Consider the following 12,986-nt stretch of genomic DNA (forward strand, 5'->3'; position numbering starts at 1 on the left):
GTCAACTAAATTTTAATTTATGTCCAAGAAGTGCTAGGGGTATCAGGAGCAAACAATATTTGAGGCATTGCTTAGGGTAGGACCTGTGACAGACCACAGTTTGCCAGTTGATTTTGGTTATGACACACCTCTTAATTTTCTGTGCCCTTGCCTCTAAGTGTACATGTCAGGTATGAAGCCCAACTATTAAATACAGTACAAGCCAAACCTTGGCATTTATTATGTTATGGTGGTGGTGGTGGTGGCAAACTCCATATATCAGCTATTTCTCACAAAAAAATGTTTTTTGGAATGACCATTGTCTTGTTGCTGTTATCTCTCCTCCTAACTCCTGACCTATTCCAAACTGCTTGGCTTACTGGATGGACTGGGGCCACCCACCCTGGACCACAATTGGCAGAGCGGTATCCATCTTCAGGGAGAAAAGATCAGGGCATCCCAACGCAGCATCAACCACTCCTAGCAGCAAAAATTTTTTGGATGTCCTACAGTTCTATAGATGGGTAGCTGTGCAGTGTTGTAATACACTCGTACTTATTCCTACACAAGATACACTGATTTCTGTCTGTCCTTTTAATGCTGATGCAAGCAGTGTGACACTGGTGCTGTCCTCTAGCCTGTGCCAGAGAGCAATATAGTGTTGGGAAAGCCTATTTTTTCTTTCTGAGGTAGGTGAGACCACCATCCACTGCTGGAGCCCACCCCGTTAGCCAGCCATCTAGATTCCCATGTTACTAGCATTGCAGGCAGATGACCTGTCCCAGGGGTAATTGGTCATATCAAATATATATATTTGGAAAGTCACATTTTAATGAATTGTCACATTTCCTTCATGATGTGTCTCGTATCATTTCAGTGCAATGACTGCTGAATTATACTTCTAATGTTCTTATTTTACGTAGACAGCCTCTAACTACTAGTTTAAAATCTTTGCTCAGGAATGAAGTTTAATAACTATAGCTACTGGAAGCAACCTCATACTCTCGCAGAGACTTTCCTGAAATTTACCACAGCATTAGATGCAATGTAATCTTTTGCAGTGGGTTTTAAATGCACTTGGTACATCTTCATCCAAGTCCAGCATCAGAAATTCTGACCGGCTGATTTAAGTATGAGCCTTGATTAGCCGTTGCATTTCACCGTGGGGAAAAATATGTGCTCTGTAATGGATGTTGAAACAATTTTGAACAGGAACAGATGCTGTCAGTTATAACTAAAAACTATTAATAGCTAAAATAGACTTTTTTATAATTTCAGCTGTGTTATTTTACACATTTTCTCATTCTGTAATGTTTTATACAGGTAAAGTGCCACCTATATTATACCTGGCATCATACAATGTGGTCTGGCTCTATACTTCAGTTTGTATTTTGTCAACCAACTTCTTCTAACTAGTTCTCCCAAATACCACATTTTTTTGGTCAATATTGAGAAAAATCAGTCAAGACCAGTAAGTGCCAGTACACAAGAGAAGCTCAGGTCCTTAAGTAAAACTGAATACTTCTAAACCTGAATTGTTTTATTGGTGCTGTATAGAGTCTACACAGTTAAACAAGTCAAAATACCTTGGCAGGAAATGATCCAATAACTACTTCAGTCTATTAATTAGTGGGGAAAAAAAAGACAAGTGTGAGATGGTCACAAGTGTTGTATAGTGCATGCACAGTCAACTGAACTCGCAATGGTAACTGCTTTGAAGTCAGAAAGTCACGGTCAGGAAAAAATGAATTGTAAAAGGAAAATTATTAAATCATTAATGAGCAGTAGCCAGTTTTGACATCATTTGATACCGATCAACAGATTCTGCAAGTTATATACTCTCCATTACTGATATCATCACTTAACTAGAAGTGCACTTTCAGCATCTCAGTTTCTCTCCAAACCATTACAATATTCATGCTCTTTGAACAATTTTTTTTTTTTTTGTAAATAGACTTTAAAATAAGAAAATGATGAAAGCCATGAAAAATAGTAACTTTCTTACATCTGCAAAGATATTATCTTGTGTCTGATGCCTTTTTCATCCATTCCTCAACTGATGGGTCAGTGATCTGACCTCGGCCACTTTGTTTAGACTTCCGGTTCGGTGACTTGAGCTCCTCTCCTTACCCATAATCCCCTCTCCTCCTTACTTCAGATCTTGTTTGCCGTTTCAGCATTTGGTCTTGGTCACTGTTAGCTTGAGCAGGTCATAGAGAAGTACTTTTTGGCTTATCTTTGTTGCCTTTTTTCCCTATTTTGTTCCTTCAGAAAAGAGATTCTAACATTTTTTTGAGGATTTTAAATCCTGTCTTTGTGAGTTGTAGCATCAGGCCTTGAGTCCTTGCTCCTTTTCCTTCTTGCTGCCCAACTGTTGGCACTCTTCCTCATACCATTGCCTGTATTTATTAGCATATATACCTTTTGTAGGTACTTCTTTTTGACCACTACTGATATTTCTTCTTATTGCCTATTTTCTTTTATATACATATATATTTCTCCTTTTTGTTGTTGGCTTTACTGTGATGTTGAACAAACCAACCTGATTCAAGAAGTGCTTTTCATATGGGCACATGATTCCAAACTCGGATGCTTATTCTGAGTGTGTATACTGTCTTGGAGCAGGTAATTTTAAATACAGAATGTGAGATATGTGCAAGCTTCAACCATGGAGCTTTAGTTGAAAGGAAAAAGTTGATTCTTAAGGGTGCACTTCCTTCATCTTCTCCCACTCCCTCTGGGGAAAAAAAAAGTCTTGTGGAGAGGCTGCAGACAAAAGTAAAGAATCGTGGAAGCATGCCTCTAATCGCTGTCCTTCAAATTCTGCGGGGCTCAGCTCTGCCTGAGAAAATCTTGAAAATTTTGAGTCTGTCAACCTCTTCAGGCCCTAATCCCAACAAAATCAAAATTCTCTGATCCAACCTGAGCAAAATCAAAGTCATCTCAAGCTGCATCTAAGTTCTCTCTAGAGCTATTGACTTTGAGGATGCACTCAACATTCCTACAGAACCCTCCTCAAAAGGTATCCCACCCACCTTCAACATCCTTCTCCTCCCTCAGGTCATCTAGGAGCCTAGCAGAAATGGATGTGGACAGCTTGATGAGAAAGTTTGTTTTCAGAATGCAGATTCAGTTGGGTGTTATTTTGGAATCTAATCTCACATTGGATCCATGGGCCTATCTCCTGTACAACCCCAACCTTTGACTCCTACTCTAATCTTCTGAGCTTGTGTGTGTTGGATCAGAAAGCCTGGCCCTGTATGATTCAGACACCTTCCCTAACCCAGAATGTTCCAACTTTCTCGGGCCTGGAAGGGTGTCTGAGCCATAGCGTTGGCACCAGATCTGGGGGGGGGGGGGTTGGACTGGACTCCATTGTCTTTGGAGTTGTCCTTTCCTCTTGGAGCATTGGTGCTCGACAGCTCAGCTCTGACCCCTGCTTTGAGGCCAGAGCGTGGGGGGATTAGGTTCCATTCTGCACAGGTATCCATGGATCCTGTCCGGTCAAGACTTGGTTCGTCAGTGGCTTCTGCTTTTGATGTAGTGGAGAGAGATTTTTCCACTTCGGTAGACAAGAAATCCTTGGTCCCCTCAAGTCCACCCTGTACTCAACTGTCTGTTGTGGACACTGGTCTTTTCATCCTGTCCCATCAGAGTTCCAGCCTTGTCAGGTCTGGAGAATGTCCTCTGTCAAGACTCCACTGGCACTTTTGGAGTCCTTTCCAGAGCCTCCCACTAGAGGACCCCCTTGTAAGCATACATCTAAGAGGAGACACTTATCAACCAAAGACAGTGACTTTAAAGGGAAAGGTCCCTAGGTCATCACCCCTTGAGAATGGGTCTTTCGGTGAAATACTCAAACTTTTGAGACAGGTGGTTGGTCTTCTGACCCCCCGCCCTTCTCCAAGAGGAGTCAGTGTTTCTCAAGGCTTTTGTAGCTGTCTCAGCTATGACTTGGATAAGTCCCCAAGCAGTCGAGATGGTAGACCTAATCTGCCATTGGGCTTCGAAGGATCTGGACATCATGGAGCCTATCCCTATCCCCCAGTGAATGCTATGGTGGTTGCAGCAGCCACCAAGAAGGAGCTTGCAAAACAGAGTTCTTCTGTCTGTCCCCCTAACAGAGTCCAGGGCATTGGACAGATTTGGGAAGCATGACTGCAGTTCAGTGACCTTTTCTCTCAGGTCACTGAATTATTGGACACATTACAAGATTTCAAAGGGAATTGATCAGATGTTCTTCATCTCACATTGCTGCAGTCCTTACACTTGGGTAGTCCGCTGTCCTTGGTCGGCCCGAATATCAAAGTATTAGGCTGACGTCGGTCAAGGCGCTTAAGACTGACATCAGAACGTCAGGGTACAAATGCGCATGACCGACGTCATATCCCCAGTCTTTTTTGCCGCATGGTCCGATGCAGAAGCAGCGTTGCAAGTGCCGTTCAGCGTTCTGAAATTTTTCGAATTCGGAGTTTCAGACCGAGTCAAAGTTGGCTAAGTACCCGTTGGGAATATTTTAGTTTTTCTTGCCTCAGTGGTTTACCGGATGTCAGAAAAAGTGAATAACTGTATTTCTTGTGGGAAGCAGATACCGCATAGAGATTATCATAGTTTGTGTATTCCTTGTTTGGGGCCTGAGCACGACGTTGTTGGGTGTCGCTTTTGTGCTAGGTTTAATAAGCGCACTATTAGCGAAGGTTAGATTGTGCCAGGTTGGTCTTGAAGCGGTGCAATTACAATATGCCGTCGGATGCTCCGACGCCCGCTTCTTCGAAGAAGCGCAAAGACAAAGCAGCTAAACCCAGACAAGAAGAGTCGTCCGTACCGGACGCCGGTTCTTTGGAGGCTTCAGTGGAACCGGTGGTTCCGCCGGAGGCTTCTCTGGAGTCCCAGGGGGAGACTTTGATTTTGCAGGATGTGGCCTCTCAGGAGGCAGGCCAGGCTGAAGGGGCTTCTCAGGTTACTGTACTCCCCTCCCTTCCTAGGGTGGTTAGGCCCTCTCCTTCTGTTTCCAAGGCTTCTCCCAGAGTCAGGCCAGGTTTAGCTTCTGTTGGTGTCACTCCTAGTTCTTCAGGATCTGTGCCCAAGAAGCACATGCTCAAAATGGCAGAGGATTTAATTACTTTGATTAGAGGTTCTTTGCCCCCTCCTGATAAGAGGCCTAGGGTGGAACCAGAGTTGGGGAGTTTTGAGCAGGTTTCTGATGTTTCAGAGTCTTCGGCTGAAGACTTGCAGGAGTATTCTCCTTATTCTGATTCGGATGTGGATGATTCTACTCCTTCTGCTTCTCCTCCAGAGGATTTTTCTTTTTCAGAGACTCTTCATTCTATGAGGGAACATTTTAAATGGGAAGGTCAGGACTTCTCTGATTCCAGGAAAAGGCTTAGGGAATTTTTGCTTTTACCCCAGCATAGGCCTTTGGCTATTCCTCCTGTTCTGGATGTTGTGGAAGATGTGTTTGCAGAGGCTTCACTTAATCCTGATTCTTTGCCTCCTGCTCCTGTTAAACCGGACAGGTATTATAGGGTGCCTGAAGCTCATAAATATCTGTATAAGAGTCCTAGGGCAGACCCAGAAACAGTTAGTCAGGGACCTAAGGGTGTCAAAGCCTCTGTGGTAAAAAATCCGGTTCCTCCAGATAAAGAGGCCAGAGCTTTGGATAGATGGGGAAAGAAAGTCTATACTTCTTCCACCTTAGCTATGAGGGCTTTGAATTGCCAGTTTCACATGTTGAAATATCAAAACTATCTTCTTTCTCAATTGAAGTCTAAGGTAGATGCTCTGGCGGAAGGTATTGAGTGTAAAGAATTACAAGATTTGGTACATGTTTCTGAACAAGTGGGTAAGCATTCTTTACAATGTGGATTTGATGCTGTACAGGCCTCGTCTAGGGTGGCTGCCACTGGGTCAGTTTTTCGTAGGCACGCCTGGCTGAGGGATCAGAACTTATCTGACCATGTTAAGACAAGGATTTTAGATGCTCCTTTACAGTCTGATGTATTGTTTGGTTCACCTGTGGAGGCAGTTTTAAAGAAAATGGAAGACAAGGCTAAGTCTATGCAGACTGTTAAAGATTTTTTGCAAGTTCAGCCTCTGAAGTTTAGTAGGAATTGGCCTGCTAAGGGGTGGACGTACCCTTCTTATGATTCACAGTCTAGGTGAAGATCTAGGCGTGGTAGAGGTAGTGCTCAGTGCTCTTTCAGACCTAGAACAGGGAGTTCACCTGCGCAGTCTTGGTGAGGGCAGGGGCCAGTCCTTTCGTAAACAGGCCCAATGACCTACCTTTTCAGCTGCCAGAGCCTTCTTGTCTGGCAGCACCTTTGGGAGGAAGGTTGGCACTCTTCAAAGAAAATTGGAGTTTGATTACCCAGGACAAATGGGTATTGGATATTATACACCAAGGTTACAGGTTTTATTTCCATACCTTGCCTCCTTTCAAAGGCATGCCAGACGTTCCTCCTCAGCAAAGAATAGAGGCTCACAAACAAATTTCTCTGCTGCTGCAAATAGGGGCCATACAGCCGGTCCCTCTGCCAGAAGTAGGCCTAGGATTTTATTCTCGCCTGTTCCTAGTACCAAAGAAGGGGAACACGTGGAGACCAATTTTGGATTTATCTATCCTCAACACTTATCTGGACATTCCCAAGTTCAAAATGTTGACGTTACAACAGCTTTTACCTCTGCTGGGCAAAGATCACTGGATGGTGACTCTGGATCTCAAGGAAGCTTACCTTCATGTTCCTATCAGGCTAAGTTGCAGGAAGTATCTGCGTTTTCGAGCTGGGACTTCTCATTATCAGTTCTCTGCATTGCCCTTTGGCTTATCTACTGCCCAGAGTGTTCACAAAGGTTCTGGCTCCAGTGATAGCTTTCTTCAGGCTAAAAGGAATACAAATCTATCCTTATTTGGACGATTGCCTGATTCTGGCCAAAGGAAGGGACGAGCTTCTTCATCATTTGCAATATGTGATAGCAGTGCTAAGATGCCTGGGGTATTCTGTGAACGAAATAAAGTCCAGTCTAATACCCTCTCAAGACATGTGCTTTCTGGGTGTGAGACTGAATACAGCATCCCAGATGGCCTTTTTGACCCCGGACAAACAAAAGAATCTTGCTCTTTACTTCCATCAATTGTCTCATCAGTCCAGGCTGACTGCAAGGACAGTCCTTCAAGCCTTGGGGTTCATGGCATCTTGTATTCTGGTGCTTCCCAATGCCAAACTGCATATGAGGAAGCTACAATGGTATCTCAAAATGTATGGACACAGCACTGCCAGGATATGGACACTGTCATTCAGATAATACCTTGCATTCAAAAGGAATTTTTGTGGTGGGCTCAGGAATGTCACCTAAACAAGGGACTCTCTGTGACCCAGCCAGAGGCGAGTCAGATTCTAACGACAGATGCCTCAGACAAAGCTTGGGGAGCTCATCTAAATGGAAAGTGGATACAAGACACGTGGCCTGCCAGACTACAACATCTACATATCAACTTGAAGGAGATGTTAGCAGTCCAATTTGCATTAATAGCTTTCAAGGATTTACTTCTTCCAGGGCAGGTGTTGGTTCTAACAGACAACACAACTGTCATGTGGTACATCAACAAGCAAGGGGGAACACATTCTTATCCTCTATGCAGACAAGCAATGATTTTGTGGGAGACTGCTCTCAGTTTACAGCTCAATCTTCAGGCAAGGTTTCTGCCGGAGCACAGAACTCCTTAGCAGATGTGTTGAGCAGGCGAATTATGGATCCCCACGAGTGGAAATTGGATCCTCATGTATTTCAGAAATTGACAGTGTCATGGGGAACTCCAGACATAGATCTGTTCGCTTCTCCACTAAATTACCAGCTGCCAAAGTTTTGCACAAAAAGGTTTCATCCCACAGCTTGGAAAGTGGATGCTCTTTCTTTCAATTGGAGCAATCTTCATGTGTATGCCTTTCCACCTCTGCCTCTCCTCCCAAAGGTACTACTAAAGGTCAGACAGGACAAGCCAAAGATGATTCTAATAGCTCCAGATTGGCCTCGACAGCACTGGTACCCATTACTGAGAAGTCTGGTTTGGGAGCCTCCATGGCCTTTGCCTTGATTCCACACCTGCTGTCTCAAGAGAACAGTCATTTACTCAATGTCAAACTTCACTCTCTTCACCTAACAGCCTGGCATATTCTGTTTTAAACCCTGGAGGGTCTCAGCTTCCGCAGCAAGTTTTGAATGTTATTTTGGAGGCCAGAAGGCCTAGTACAAGGAAAGTATACGCAGATAAATGGAAGAGATTTTTATTTTGGAGTGCAGCAAAGGACTTTGATGTTGCTAAGTCTAATTTAAGTGTGGCTCTTCAATATCTTGCTGAGTTACTGGACAAAGGATTGTCCTTCTCTTCCATTAAGATTCATGCTGCAGCAATTTCTGCTCACTATGACTGGGATCCACCATTGTTTTCTCATCCTTTGTTTAAGCAATTCCTTAGAGGGGCAAAGAATATAAGACCCCCACGAAGAGCTCCTACTCCTGCTTGGGATCTCAATTTTGTGTTGGAGAAACTTACTCTACAACCTTTTGAGCCTGCAGCTACTGCCGAGTTGAAACATTTATCATGGAAGACTGCTTTTTTGTTGGCCATTACCTCTGCGAGAAGGGTTTCTGAATTACAGGCCCTTATGGCAGTTGAGCCTTTCTTAATTTTCCATAAGGATAGGGTATCTTTACGTACTAATCCTTCCTTTATGCCTAAGGTGGTTTCTAGTGTGGCCTTAAACCAAGCTATTCATTTGCCTACTTTTATGCAAACCCCAAAATAAAGGGAGAAGATTTTGCACACCTTGGATATACACAGGCAGTTGAGATATTATTTGAGCAGAACTAAAGGGTTCAGGCAGTCTCAGCAGTTGTTTGTTTCTTTTGCTTTGGGTTCTCAGGGCAAGCCTGTGTCAAAACAAACTATTTCTAAGTGGATTGGATTTTGTATTGCTTTCTGTTATTCCCATCATGGTAAGGAGATCCCAGCTGGGATTAGGCCTCATTCCACTAGAGCTACTGCCACTTCTACAGCTTTTTAAGGGGTGGCAACTAAAGATATTTTGGAGGCAGCTACTTGGAGTTCAGTGCATACTTTCTCTAAGCATTACCACCTTCCACTTTACTCTAAATCTAGGGCTGGGTTTGCCACTGCTATTTTACAGGGCATTTTGGCAGCCCTACTACTTTATAGTTTTGCCATCCTCCCTTACCTCTGCTTTGGGATTCTACCCAAGTGTAAGGACTGCAGCAATGTGAGATGAAGAACATAGTACAGTTTTGTACCTACCATAAATGTAGATGTTTGAAGATCCACATTGCTGCAGTCCAATTTACCCTCCCTCCTTCCCCTCTGTTGTTAGAGGCGGTTGTGTGGTTTGGGTTGTATATTTTGTACATATTGTATATACTGTTCATATGATTAGTGCAAGGGTGGTTGGTTGTTTTTTGCTGTCTTTTGGTTTTGACCTTTCTGTTTAGGGTCTTCTGACATCTGGGGCAAGAAAAGACTGAGGATATGACGTCGGTCATGCGCATTTGTACCCTGACGTTCTGATGTCAGTCTTAAGCGCCTTGACCGACGTCAGCCTAATACTTTGATATTCGGGCCGACCGAGGACAGCGGACTACCCAAGTGTAAGGACTGCAGCAATGTGGATCTTCGAACATCTACATTTATGGTAGGTACAAAACTGTACTTTTTCTAATACCCTCTTAGGATCCATGTCTGTGGAGGACAAGAGGGCTATGTCTTCACATCTGGCCACCATCCAGTCCCTGTTGAATGTTTCCATGAGACTGATTTCCTCATGCTTTAGCAGAAGCTTTGAAAGCTACCAGGTTTAAGAATAGCCATAAAAAAAATGCCTCTATGCACCTTTGTGACTTTGTGGAGCCCTTCAAGTCATCAATGTCCCTTTTGTAGGATCCACCTTGTTTGGCCCAAGGGTGAAGAAGACTCTCTCTAGGGGGGAACAAGATGGGAAGACATCTGCTGTGGTAATCTGTTTTTCTACCCCTCAAAGTAACTTCTTCCAGAACCAGAGAGGTGGCCGAAAGATGTAGTTCAGAAAGATGCAAGGTTTTTCCCAGGACTCCTATAGAGACAGATCCCATCACGGCAGACAGGGGAACTGTAATGGAAGGTGCCACCCATGCGACAGAGGTGGCCAGCAACATCAGGGCTTTAGAGGTCCCTTTTTTGAGAAGCCTTTTCAGCGTCCCTGAAGGGTTGCCTGATTGCTGCACTCTAACAACAGTTGGGGAGAAATCTCCCTACACAGAGAAACCTGTTTAGCTATTACCAAAGATACCTGGGTGTAGAGTTTAATATCCACAGTTTATTGCATACCATTTTACCTTCTTACCCCCACAGCACAACAAAATAATTCCCAACATTCCACCCAGTAAGAGGAAAGCAGCAGACATAGAAATAGAAAAGCTGCTGACAAAAAGGGTAATCCAAGCAGTCGCCCCAGACCAGCAAGGATCCAAAACCTACTCGAGATTCTTTTTAGTGCCAAAAAAGATAGGGCACTTCAGACCAGTTTTGGATCAACAATCTAAATACATTTTTGAGGCATTTGGTTTCAGATGATCACAGTTCAGTCCATTCTACCACTGTTATGGATGTTCTCTTTAGATCTTCAAGATGTGCAGTACCACATTAAGATACACAGGTGCTCCAGGAGATGTGTACACTTCCAACTAGGAGCCAGTCGCTGTCAGTTCAGAGCCCTGTCTTTTGGTCTCACCATATGCCCCATGGTGTTCACGAAGCACATGGTAGTGGCTGCAGCGCAACTGAGACTGCATAGATTCTGGATGTTTCCTTAACTAGATGACTGACTCCTTTCTGCTTCCACCAAGCCTTTACTGATCCAAGCCAGGGATTGATTGCTCTATCTATGTCTTAAACTTGCAAAAAGAACACACTCCAAACCAGGAAAAGTAGGCAAACGAACCAAAAGACAAGTGGCAGGACGATGGATCCTCTTTATTAAAACACACTTTAGCGCTTTCTTCAATGGTATAAATGACTTCTTCAGAATGAAAAAAAAACTCTACTTTTTCTTCTTGTATAATAAAATAAAATCACATGTTCTTAATAAATCAATCAGCTTCCAGCCTGTCTTAAAAACACAGTACATATATTGATGTTCTTCATGTTTCACTGTTGCAGTCATCACGCTTGGGTTATCTGCCTGCAGGTAGCCCTCAGTCGGCCTGAATACCAGAGACTTAGTATTTCTGCATCAGTTGCTGTCACTCCAGGACTGACATCAAATCGTCAGGGGTATAAAAACAGGCAGCCGACGCCATTACATCAGTCCTTCTTGCCGAGGAGCCCGAAGCAGAAGCAGTTCGCACGAGTGCCAGTCGGCTGCTACCTGAGTTTTTGTTTCTGAATTTAATCATCCTGAAGTCTTCTAAAGCTAGGTACCCCGTTGGGGTTCCTTTTTTCTTGCTCTGACCGATGTCGGAAAGAGTTAACAATTGTTTCGCCTGTGGAAAGCAAATACCACACCAAGATTTCCATTCTTACTGCGTAACCTGCTTAGGCCCAGACCACGACATTCCTCACTGTCAGTTTTGTGCTTTGTTCAATGCCCGAACTATTCATTGTTGGGCCCTTATTGTCACTAAATACTTTCGCTCTCAATCTCCATATTCCAAAATGGCTTCAGTAAGCCATCCGACCACCGATCTTCTGAAAAAACGTAAGGATAAAGACAGAGACAGACTGCACAGGTCCAAAACTGCCGACGATGCTTCCATTAAGCTAGTAGCCAGTTCACCAGTACTCAGGTGCTTTTGCAGCCCCTGATGCCCACTTTGATGGATTTGCACGCCGCTACCGAGACCCGTTTGGAGTCTGGTATGCCGCAAGACTCGTCTTTGTCTATGAAACCTGTGGATGTCTCTACCTTGGATGGGTCCGGAGCCACTGTGCAGGCACCGGCTTCTGAGGAAGTTCTTTGCATTACCGATATTCGAGACAGACTTCTTTCGCGTCTTCATTTCTATCTAAAACTACTGAGTTCCTAAGGCCAAGAGTACGAGCTACGCTTAAAAAAAGTCCCAGTCTCAAGCACCTGCTTCCTTGCCACAATGTCAAATGCTTAAAATGGCAGAAGACCTGATCATGCTGATTAGGGGAAGCCAGCCTTCCCCTGCTAAGAGAAAGAGACCTGTCCCCAGCAGCTTTAACTGACCAAGAGTCCGACGACTCTGAGGTTTCTGAATATGAAGACTTGCCTTTATCTGCATACAAGGATTCAGATGCAGATGAATCCATTCTCTCTGCTTTCCCTCCAGAGGATTTTTCTTTTGGTGAAACCCTGCATACCTTAAGAGGGCATTTCCACTGGGAGTGTCAGGATTATCCTCAGTCCAAAAAGAGACTCTGAGAATTTTTAGATTTGCTACAACATAGACCTTTGCTATTCCTCCAGTTATGGATGTTGTGGATGATGTCTTTATGGAATCCATTCTAACTCCTGATAATTTACCCCCTGCTCCAAGGAAACCAGACAGGTACTACAGAATCCCTGAATCTCACAAATTTCTTTTCAAAAATCCTACTGCTGACCCAGAGGTCATTTCCCAAGGGCCTAAAGGTATAAACGCAAGTACAGCTAAGAATCCTACCCCTTTGGACAGGGATTCCCGAGCTTTAGACAGATGGGATAAAAAAGTATACACCTCTGCAACTCTCACCATTACGGCATTGAATTGCCAGTTTCACATGCTGAAATGCCAGCAACATATTATGGAACTTATTAAGCAAAAATTATCTACCTTTACAGACTGTGCAGAAAATAAAGAATTACAGGAGCTTATGCATTCTGCAAGCCAAGTTAGCAAGCATACCTTGCAATGTTGGTTTGATGCCCTAGAAGCCTCTTGCAGGGCAGCAGTCACTGGTTCTGTACTGAGAAGGCATGCTTGGCTTAAGGAACATACCTTGCCAGACCATTTTAAAT

The sequence above is a fragment of the Protopterus annectens genome, chromosome 12.part0, assembly GCF_019279795.1.
Source record: "Protopterus annectens isolate FY-2018-M chromosome 12.part0, PAN1.0, whole genome shotgun sequence".
Classification (NCBI taxonomy): domain Eukaryota; kingdom Metazoa; phylum Chordata; order Ceratodontiformes; family Protopteridae; genus Protopterus; species Protopterus annectens.